Source organism: Octopus sinensis, linkage group LG14, assembly GCF_006345805.1.
Source record: "Octopus sinensis linkage group LG14, ASM634580v1, whole genome shotgun sequence".
In the NCBI taxonomy this organism is placed as follows: domain Eukaryota; kingdom Metazoa; phylum Mollusca; class Cephalopoda; order Octopoda; family Octopodidae; genus Octopus; species Octopus sinensis.
The window spans coordinates 7,246,573-7,259,072 of NC_043010.1; the positions used below are offsets into that span (position 1 = coordinate 7,246,573).

Consider the following 12,500-nt stretch of genomic DNA (forward strand, 5'->3'; position numbering starts at 1 on the left):
GCTTTATAGAAAATTACTGACATCAGCTATAAAGAAATTATATCTATGTCTAAAGGAAAAATTATAATTTATTTTATCATCATGTCCAAAATAATATCAGTATAGAAGTAAATTATTAGTGTGTCAAGTTTCTAGCTATGGAGACCAACAGACAGAATTTATATAAAAAAAAAATAAATATAAAATAGTTAAGATAAATAGCTTAAAATTTCTTTATTACTAACAATCACGAAATTTGTTTTTCTCACAAAGTTAAATCTATGTTTGCAACAAAATGTCTTTTTATTTATTATTGATGTCGAAAGCATTCAATAAATATTACTGGTAATGTTATGGACAAGCCTATTGCTGTTTGGTCTAAAAGAATGCAAAAAAAAAATAAAAATAAAAAAAAATTATGCAGCCTTTGATGTTGCTACACATGTTTGAAACAAACGCTTTATGTTACAGGTTTGAAGAAAATAAAATATTTGTTTTAGAATTATTCAACAAGTATTTGTATATATAATTATCCAGATCATACATCTATAAAAATATTAAATACCTCCATATGAAATATGTAACTGTAATTTTTATACAATACTTTCATTTGTATTATGGCCAGCGGTATAATAAATTTTTGATGACTGTTTATCTCTTTATTAGTTTTTACATATTTGTTATTGAAACTATAATAATTACTACTACTACTACTACTACTACTACTACTACTATCATTATTGTTATTATTACTATCATTATTATTATTACTATTATTATTATTACTATTATTATTACTATTATTATTACTATTATTATTATTATTATTATTATTATTATTACTGTTATTATTATTATTATTATTACTATTATTATTATTATTATTATTATTACTATTATTTCTATTATTATTATTATTACTATCATTATTATCATTATTATTATTATTATTACTATTATTGTTACTATTATTATTACTATTATTATTATTATTATTATTATTATTATTATTTTTACTATCATTATTACTATTATTATTATATTATTACTATGATTATTATTATTATTTTTACTATTATTATTATTATTATTATTATATTATTATTATTATTATTACTATTATTATTATTATTACTATTACTATTTTTATTATTACTATTATTATTATTGTTATTATTATTATTATTATTATTATTATTATTATTATTATTATTATTTATTTATTTATTTATTAATTTATTTTAGGTTTTGAAATATAGTTAGTGAACCTTTCTTCTAAAGAAAATCCTAAAAAATCTATTATGAAGCCAAACCAACTCAATGTGAAAGTGCAAAGCTGTTTCAGTGCTTTCATGAAACCATTCTTTCTCTGCTGGCATCCAAGGGAGTGAATAGATTTATTGTCATTCAGCCTATCATTATAACTACACAGGAACCAATGAACCTCATGCAAACATGTTGCACTAAATCTTTTTCACAGCATACTCTTTTTTTAATGGCAGATATTATCATGTTCTAAACTAAAGATATTTCCCCTCTGTTCCTTTCAAGTATCAAAACACACACACACACACACACACATACACATATGTATGCACACACATGCATGCATGCACATGCACACACACACACACACGCAAACACACAGACAAAGAGGAATAATCAGTATTTTCTCCTATAAATTCAGCTTTGTAAGTAATTTTGGACCAAGCTTCACCAAAGTAGTACCTATGATATAATGAAACATTTAAGGTTATGTTCCTGAATTTTTTTTTTTTAAACATATAATCCAAAATCAATAGACATATACAGCACCAATATTTTCTGCCACAGCTGATGAGGACAGTAGTGATGGGATGGAAGCTAAAGATTTATTTGATTTATTTGTACAACAACTGAACAGATTGTAAAAGTACATTGCCAAAATATAAAATTGTTATGCGTTGTTTGACAATGCTTTTCTAAAATAAAACAGAAATTTAGCACTTATTTACCTGCATATTATTTTCAGATGTTACAAATTAAATAATATTTTACATTCAAGAATCTGATAAATAACATACACCAACTGAGGTGCAGTTTGGGTTCATATCCAAGAAAGGAACCATGAATGCAATCTCTCTTGTGAGGCAGCTGTTGGAGAAATACTGGGCTAAAAATTAACCATTATTCCTGACATTTGTTGATTAGAAGAATGTGTTTGACAGGATACCACATTCAGCAGTTTGGTGGTAATTAAGAAAAATAGGGGTAGATTAATGGTTTGTGAGGGCTATACAAAGATGCAGTAAGCAAAGTGATTGTCAACAGCGATGTTAATGACAAATTGGATGTGAGAGTAGGAGTCCATCACACCCCATTCTTCAACTCTCTCATATCCCTCAAAGACCTGCAGGCCATCACAGAGTAGTTTCATACTGGCTATCCATGGCAAATTTTATATGCTGATGGCTGGCCTCCATGCCAGTGGCATGTAAAAAGCACCATCCGTTCGTGGCCGTTGCCAGCCTTGCCTGGCCACCATGCCGGTGGCATGTAAAAAGGAAAATCCGATTGTGGCCGTTGCCAGCCTCGCCTGGCCCCTGTGCCGGTGGCACATAAAAAGCACCATCTGTCCATGGCCGTTTGCCAGCTCCGTCTGGCACCTATGCGGGTGGCACGTAAAAAACACCCACTACACTCACGGAGTGGTTGGCGTTAGGAAGGGCATCCAGCCGTAGAAACACTGCCAGATCAGACTGGGCCTGGTGCAGCCTTCTGGCTTCACAGACCCCAATTGAACCGTCCAACCCATGCTAGCATGGAAAGCGGACGCTAAATGATGATGTTGATGATGATGATGATGATGACCTAGTTCTCATAGCTGAATTTACAGGAGAATTAGAGAGGAAATTCCAGATATGGAAGCTGCACCCAGAATTGAGTAGCCTCGAGATAAATTTGGTTGGGACTAAATTTTTAGATAAGTAAGAAAGAAAGACACTAATATATTCAGGAAAATGGTCTTGTTTGATGTGCATAAAAAGTGTAAGCATAAACGTGTTGACTTTATTCAGTGTAAGCTTTCGGTGCACAAGATTTGCAGTGGAATCACATATATACATATAAAATCAATGAAAAGTTTATAAAATGCTTCAAGAGATGAGTTTCATACACTCAAAGCTTTATGCATGGTACTTATCAAAATACATGAAACTTTTGACCTTTAAGTTACTTCTGTTATAGAAATAATATTGTGAGGTCGACTTTGCCTTTATAGAAATAATGTTGTGAGGTCGACTTTGCCTTTATAGAAATAATGTTGTGAGGTCGACTTTGCCTTTATAGAAATAATGTTGTGAGGTCGACTTTGCCTTTATAGAAATAATATTGTGAGGTCGACTTTGCCTTTATAAAAATAATATTGTGAGGTCGACTTTGCAGTTATAGAAATAATGGTGTGAGGTCGACTTTGCAGTTATAGAAATAATGGTGTGAGGTCGACTTTGCCTTTATAGAAATAATATTGTGAGGTCGACTTTGCCTTTATAGAAATAATGTTGTGAGGTCGACTTTGCCTTTATAAAAATAATATTGTGAGGTCGACTTTGCCTTTACAGAAATAATGTTGTGAGGTCGACTTTGCCTTTATAGAAATAATGTTGTGAGGTTGACTTTGCCTTTACAGAAATAATGTTGTGAGGTCGACTTTGCCTTTATAGAAATAATGTTGTGAGGTCGACTTTGCCTTTACAGAAATAATGTTGTGAGGTCGACTTTGCCTTTATAAAAATAATATTGTGAGGTCGACTTTGCCTTTATAGAAATAATATTGTGAGGTCGACTTTGCCTTTATAAAAATAATATTGTGAGGTCGACTTTGCCTTTATAAAAATAATATTGTGAGGTCGACTTTGCCTTTATAGAAATAATATTGTGAGGTCGACTTTGCCTTTATAGAAATAATGTTGTGAGGTCGACTTTGCAGTTATAGAAATAATGTTGTGAGGTCGACTTTGCCTTTATAGAAATAATGTTGTGAGGTCGAATAATGAGGTCGACTTTGCCTTTCATCCTTTTCGGGGTCAATAAAATAAGTACCAGTTATGCACTGAGTTCGATATAATCGACTTAATCCATTTGTCTGTCCTTGTTTGTCCCCTCTGTGTGAAGCCCCTTGAGGGCAGTAAAGAAATAAGAAATAATGCTGTGAACATACTGCAATTGCTGCAATGACTGAGTGCTCCACAGATTAATTTGGAACAGTTCAAGCTTAAGCTTAACTAATTATGAGTGTTAGGCACAAATGTTTCTTCCACCATGAGCAGGGAAACACTTGTTCTTTATTGTTAAATGTTGCTGCATTTTAATTCCTTCTTAATTACTGTAAAAGCATAGCTCATTCATCAGTTTTGCAATGCCTTCAAATTTCAAGAAACTCCTAAATTCCTAACGAAAGGTTATTATAATACTTGGCTCTACTTTTATCAGCATTGGATTAATCATTAAGCAAAATAAGCCCATGGTTAGGGCATCAAAGGAAGGGGAGAACCACAGAAATGGTAAATGTTTTACAGCATAAAAATCCCCTTAAACTTGCCTTATTATCTGCACCTTAATTATCTAATAAGCTGTGATCTACTTTTATGGACCATTTTATTTTTCTCCTTACTGATTTCACTGAATGGAGTGAGATTATGCTGGGAAACCTTTATCCAGGAGCGTTTTTTAATTGATTATATCAATCCAGTAATGTGTCTGATATTTAGTTCATCATTTTCATGAGATATAGACCAATGCTGACCTAATATTTCTTTATATTTCATAAAGATAGTCAACACACTTAAACAAGAATTCAGAGGAAAATTTGTGTATGAATGCACTGGTTATCACCTAGGCTGATATAAACATACACACATTACAGAGTATACATACATACATATATACATACACACATACACATGAATGCATTCATGGTTCCTTTCTTGGATATGAACCCAAACTGCACCTCAGTTGGTGTATGTAATTTATCAGATTCTTGAATGTAAAATATTATTTAATTTGTAACATCTGAAAATAATATGCAGGTAAATAAGTGCTAAATTTCTGTTTTATTTTAGAAAAGCATTGTCATTTTATATTTTGGCAATGTACTTTTACATTTAAGAGCTTGCCCATCGTTTTTTTTTTTTTGTCATCTATGGTATTGTGCATTGAGAATTCATCCCCCATGGCCAGACCCTCAAACAAGAGTTCTATTACAACGTTTTGAAGTGTTTGAAGGAGAACATTCAGTGAAAGCAATAGGATCTGTGGGGCACAAGGAATTGGATTCTCTTTGATGACAATGCGCCAGGTCACTGAACTTTCCTCGCTCATGAGTTTCTCGTCAAAAACAACATGGTATTGCTTCTGCACCCACCCTATTCACCAGACTTCCATCTCTTTTCCCAGATGGAAGTGTAGCTCAAAGGTTGCTGTCTTAAAACCGTTGTCAAGATCACGATTGAATTGCAGAAGATCCTCAATCTGCTTATGGTAAACAACGTCCAGACCAGATTCCAAAAATGGCAGGAACACTGAGACCAGTGTACTGCTGTACAAGGTGACTGTTTTGAAGAAGCTGATGTTAAAACTTAGGTATTTAAGTTATTTTTTATTAAACATATTATACATATATATATATATTTATATATATAGCCGCAGGAGTGGCTGTGTGGTAAGTAGCTTGCTTACCAACCACATGGTTCCGGGTTCAGTCCCACTGCATGGCAATTTGGGCAAGTGGCTTCTGCTATAGCCCCGGGCCGACCAATGCCTTGTGAGTGGATTTGGTAGACGGAAACTGAAAGAAACCCGTCGTATATATGTATATATATGTATGTATGTGTATGTGTATATGTTTGTGTGTCTGTGTTTGTCCCCCCAACATCGGTTGACAACCGATGCTGGTGTGTTTACATCCCCGTCACTTAGTGGTTCAGCAAAATAGACCGATAGAATAAGTACTAGGCTTACAAAGAATAAGTCCTGGGGCGATTTGCTCGACTAAAAAGGTGGTGCTCCAGCATGGCCACAGTCAAATGACTGAAACAAGTAAAAGAGTAAAAGAGTAAAGAGAGAGAGTCCAGGAACTTGCTGATACCACCTCATATACTATCATTCTAAAAATTTGCAATCACATTATCGAAATCTTGAACAATGCGTATCATAGGCTTACTCTGTTTGGAGTCACTCACTAAGTTCTCATAGTGGCACAAAGAGCAAAGGTCTGAGGAGAGTAAACTCAAATACATCAACTCTCAGCAATATCTCAGATCAGTTCAAGACCACAAATTTGTTAGAGACATTTGTAGTCGATTGAATTAATGTCACAATGAACATATTATTTGTTTATAGGCAACCTTCAACTTTTTCTTTCCAATTTGTTTTTTAAACCCAATTTTTACATGTTACGTGTAAAACAGCAAGGATGACACGCAAATGGCAGTGCCCCAGCATGGCCACAGCTCGTGAGATGAAACTAAATGAAATAAAAAAAAAAATTCGTGAAGCGTTCCATATTTTTTAAATGGCAGTGCCCCAGCATGGCCACAGCTTGTGAGCTGAAACTAGATGAAATAAAAAAAAAATTCGTGAAGCGTTCCATATTTTTTAAATGGCAGTGCCCCAGCATGGCCACAGCTCGTGAGCTGAAACTAGATGAAATAAAAAAAAATTTGTGAAGCGTTCCATATTTTTTAAATGGCAGTGCCCCAGCATGGCCACAGCTCGTGAGCTGAAACTAGATGAAATAAAAAAAAAAATGTTATATCCATATTTTTATCTACATAGAGTTCCATAATTAAAAACTATTAAGTTAGTGTCTCTTAAAGTTTCCAAACTCTTATGAGGTAAACAACATACAATGGTATGTATAAAGCTAAAGGCGGCAAGCTGGCAGAAACGTTAGCATGCCGGGCGAAATGCTTAGCGATATTTCGTTTGCCGCTATGTTCTGAGTTCAAATTTCACTGAGGTAAAATTTCCGCTTTTTTCTTATTTTCCTTTTCCTAAAATTTTCGTTGCTTCTTGCAACCTTTACGATAGTCTTGAGTCAAGACTATTGAAAAGGTTGCAAGCAACGAAAATTTTAGGAAAATAAAAATAAGAAAAAAGTGGAAATTTTACTGGTGAGTGTGTTATATTATAAGGCACAAAAAGAAAATGACTCTCCCCAGACACAACAGAATATGCTTCAACACACGAACTCATATAAAGAATCTTGCAAAACCAAATCCAAAAACGAAACATAGAAAGGAAAATTAAGATAACAGTTTTGAGAAAAATGTTTTCCTTTACAAATAAGATGTTTTGGAATAAATATCGGAAAACTATGACATGGGAAATGTTTCCAGTAGTGCTTTCTGTGTAAAGAATATATAATTAAGGGTTGACACACTTAATGTGGTGAGCTAAAAATAACTTTTAGTTAATCAGTATGAAAATTTATGAGCGCTAATGATAATTCATATCAAGGAAGGATAAAGGAGAGAACTCTGAAATCCAGCATTTGAGTATTATAACCATGAATTTTGTTTCTAAGTGTTTTTGTATTTGAACCCTACCAGAATAATAATACAACTTCAATAAAATCATAAATATTTGAAATCTGAAATTGATAATCCCCTTGAGATCATGTTAAACTCATATGGATCATCTCATGGAATTTCTTTTACTGAATATTTCATATTTAATGAAAATGGCATTTATATATTTTTTATCCAGATAATTTTGTGATGATTAAAAATGCCTATCAAATTACAGATTAAATTAAATTGAAAATTCTATTGCTACACTGTATGCTCTTATCAAATTAGAACATTCCACCATGAAGTTCATATCACCAATATTCTGCTTTATTCTAATAACTCATAAAATATTCTTGGAAAACGCTTTGATTCCCAATAACTAATGTGATTGAGTAAAAATTAGAATTATTCTGGATGAGGAAGAAATCTTAGCAACTCTTCAGTTATTAAAAGGATCAATAACCAAAGTGTGAACGAAATCTTGTGAGGGTGTTTGGCTGTTTTATCTATTTATTCATTTATTCAATCATTTATTTGTTACACAATACAGTAGTGTTTAATTTAAAAGGGAAAAGAGAAATGGGATCCACAGAAGTTGCGGAAGATAACAAATTACTTTCGAGAAATCTAAAAACAAATAAATAAATAAATATATAAATAAGATGTAATGCCAAAATAATGATAATAATAATAATATAATAATAATAATGATAATAAATAATAATAATAATCATGATAATAATAATAATATAATAATATAATAATAATAATAATGATGATGATAATGATAATGATAATAATAATAATAATAATAATAATAATGATAATAATCATGATAATAATAATAATAATAATAATATATAATAATAATAATAATAATAATTAATAATAATAATAATAATGATAATAATAATAATAATATAATAATAATAATAATCATGATAATGATAATGATAATAATAAAATAATAATAATAATAATAATAATAATAATAATAATGATAATAATAATAATAATAATAATAATAATAATAATAATAATAATAATAATAATAATGATAATAATAATATTCAGTAATGTCAAAGGAAATCAAATATGACAGATGAAAATTAAATCAGTTCAGAATAAAGATGGCTTCATTATTATTGCCTAATTACTCAACATAATAATCTAATTTTGAAGTGCTCGCAATATGTGGGGAGCCCTTCCATTTCTGATAATACTTGGCAAGGTGTAAGCAAAGCTTGCATCATCTTCATAGATAATTTATGCAACCCCTTTCCATGTGAATATTTATTTTTGCTATTTCTTTTGACACTTCTAAAAATCAATGTTCATGGATGCTTTTCCTTTCATATTGCACCAAGCATTTCAAATGTAATTCTAATGCTAATGATCAGAGGAACTGTACTTTGTATCTTTATATTTTCACTTCAGTGTATCTTATGGATCATTTGCCTTCAGAAACTGTAATCTAGTATCAACATTTTTTTACTGCTCTTTCTGTTAATAGTTGTCCAAGAAGTATGCGATCAAAACAGATTCTAACTCATATTAAGACAGTATCCTGTTTTCAATGATGATGAATGACAATTGCGACACTATATGTCTGTAAGGTAACATAAACAGTGAAGTCAGTGCTAACAGATTTAATACTCTTTTACTCTTTTACTTGTTTCAGTCATTTGACTGCGGCCATGCTGGAGCACCGCCTTTAGTCCAGCAAATCGACCCTGGGACTTATTCTTTGTAAGCCCAGTACTTATTCTATCGGTCTCTTTTGCCGAACTGCTAAGTGACAGGGACGTAAACACACCAGCATCGGTTGTCAAGCAATGCTGGGGGGACAAACACACACACACAAACATATACACACACACATATATATATATATATACATATATATGACAGGCTTCTTTCAGTTTCCGTCTACCAAATCCACTCACAAGGCATTGATCGGCCCGGGGCTATAGCAGAAGACACTTGCCCAAGATGCCACGCAGTGGGACTGAACCCGGAACCATGTGGTTGGTTAGCAAGCTACTTACCACACAGCCACTCCTGCTCCTATTATAATGTTATAATACTTATATCAATGGGAGGTAAACATCATTAAACAATAACTAAACAAAAAAAAGCAAGGATAACATAACATTTTTTAAAAATTGTTTCACATACTAGAATAATAATTAATTAGAAATGAAAATATGCAATGTTGTTAGTGGAAAAATAGATTGATCTTTAGTAGACAGCGTTATGCTTCCATACATGATTCAGTCTTATTAAACCTTTTGTTACCAACCTGGCTGAAACCGGCTCTGGCTCTGAGTACAAATGTCTTTTTTTCATAAATTTTGAATTAAAATCTCTCCATAAAATCTTAGTCACAATTTATGTTCCTAACACTAACTGAATGAAACCTAATTTGTTTTACTAAATTCTTTGTTATATTTAAAATAATTGAAAGAAACACAGAGCATCTCAAAATAAATACAGTAATGAAAGGGTTAAACCTTCTTTGCAAAACATACTCATTCACAGTTTGCTAGTTCAGTAGATTTAGAGAAGCATTTATATACACAGAGATTGTACGTACACAACTGTGACAAAACAACATAAAGGCTATGGAACATAACAAAGGATCCTCATGTGGATGGAAAATATATATTGAGGTATGCTTGAACATAGTTAATGTGACCAGTAGGGCATAAAATAAAATATGTTACTTAGTAAAAGATGAATTTTGTGTGTAGAAATTAGATTGTTTCTTATCTGCAACTTACTACAATTAATATAACAAATACTCAAAAATAAAAGAAATCAATATAACAATAAAAACCATTTTGGCATTTGAAGAGACAATGGCTGATCATTATTATTGGCAACTTTAAAGTATTGACAATGGTAATATTTCAGACTTGGTTGTAATTTTTGAAACCCAAAGCAATAACATTCTCTTTCGAAATGTTTAGTATTGTGAGGTCAATGTTCTAGATAAATTCCAAAAGTATTGCTTGATTAGAAAAAAAATATATTCATTGAGATACTACAAATAATAAGATCTAATCCAAGATCTCAGACATTTCTAATTATAATTTATATTGTTAGATATTTTTTATTGCATACTCTTGAAATCTCTCCCAATTTAACTATCAAATGATTAGCTGCTGCATACTGTCTCAAAATATCCATTTGTGCAATGATTAGAAGCCATTCACTGCATCGTACATTTTATCACTGCATAATTCCATTGAAGTTATACAGGGGAAACAACTCATTTTATTATTAGAATGTCTTCCTGTGATTTAAAATGTGTGGGATTTTTATATTGTTTACTAGCAATATAGCCTGGCATTGCCCGGGATTAAGTTAGGATTATTAAGCTAATCAAGCGCTTTGTTTCAAACCAAACTAAGCAACCCAATGTGAAATTTGAGCACGTTGAAATTGGTAAATGTTTTTTTTGCGAATGAAAATAAGAGATTTGCAGCCTATTAGGAGGTCAGGATACTTGATTACGTGCAAAAAATCCGAGTTTTTTTCCCTTAGTGAAAATCGTGCAGGTGTTAATCTAAAAATTTACCCTTTGTTTATTTTTCACCATTGATAGACAGGGGGCTTAACTCATGTTAGTAAACTTACGGATTTCGCCGACGTGGAAATTGGAAACAGTTATGGTTGAAAATCGATTTTTACCATTATCTGCAGGTGCCTCAGGAAAAATAAGTTGACGAAAACACAGCCATGGTCGTGACCAATGTCCTGCTAAAAGTGGAGCGACATGTGTGCTAATTTGTGGACATGCATAAATTACATTAACGTACACACACACGCATATTTATGGATATAGATGAATATTTTTCATAACTAGCCACACAAATAAGCAAAATTTAAAAACTCATACTCCTATAAATTTTAATATGCCAAAACACGTCCCACACCTGATAAAAAGTGACATTTTTATTGAACTGTTTAAAAGTTAAACTGTTGGAAATCAGCTGATGACTTAGCCGAGTAAAGCTGAGAGGGAAAAAAACACAAATATGTGTATTTTATGCTTCTATACATCTTTACCATATTCCTAAATTTCACATTCAAACTTCTAATCCCACCAAATACTATGAAGAAATGATTATGTTCCTTGAAGTTACTGTCCACTGAGAATCCTTTTTGTATGGAAATATATTTTGATACATCAAATAAGAACCATCAAATGAAAGATAAATAATAAAGAAAAGAGCAACCAAAAGGAAGGATATGATAGAAAAGAGATAATATAATCTAAAGTAACATCAGTTGGTTAAGACATCTGATGATTTTCACTACAATAAATTTTGTAAAAAAGTCTATTTTTACTATATGTCTGTGTATGGTTCACGAAACACTTAGAAGGATTTAACAGCTGTTATTGCAAGGCTTTGGTCGACATGAGGCTATAGTAGAAGACACTTGCCCAAAGTGCCATGCAGTGGGACTGAACCCGGAACCATCTGGTTGGTAAACAAGCTACTTACCACACAGCCACTCCTGCTATGAATATGTTTGTGAATGTTTACACTTCATGTGACTAAAACAGCGACATTTTCTTGACATACCCTGTTAACAAATTATGCCAATGCTCATTGTTTTCGGAAGATAAATGAATAAATAATTCCAGATTTGAAAAACAGGTGAGGGAAAGCAACAGGGAAGATTTCTTATGGTAAAAAGATTTCACAATAATAAGTTTCCATCTAACCCATGCTAGGACTGAAAAATGGATGTAAAACGAATAATTTATTCACCCTAGAGACAATACATTGCTTTCCAACTTTCCCAAGATTTCCATAAATATCAGAAAATGAAAATTGAGGCATATTTCAGTTTCTTTTCTTTATTGCTTTATTCTGAAATTCATAAATGTAGATTAATTAAATTCTTATAAGCCATAAAATATGAATGCTCAGAAAATATCATTTTACACTGGCTTAT

The 12,500-nt window shown here is 31.8% G+C and overlaps 1 protein-coding gene across 6 annotated transcripts in view; it reads right to left on the bottom strand.

Moving 5' to 3' along the window:
- LOC115218743 (protocadherin beta-15-like) overlaps positions 1-12,500 on the bottom strand; it is a 319,818-nt gene that overhangs the window by 151,384 nt on the left and 155,934 nt on the right. Inside the window, exon 4 of one of the 6 annotated variants that reach the window (XR_005001782.1) lies at positions 12,314-12,415. The exons of the other annotated variants lie outside the window; for them this stretch is intronic. The gene's annotated coding sequence lies outside the window, so the exon portion shown is untranslated. The remainder of the gene's footprint in view (positions 1-12,313; positions 12,416-12,500) is intronic. 6 annotated transcript variants of the gene reach the window in all.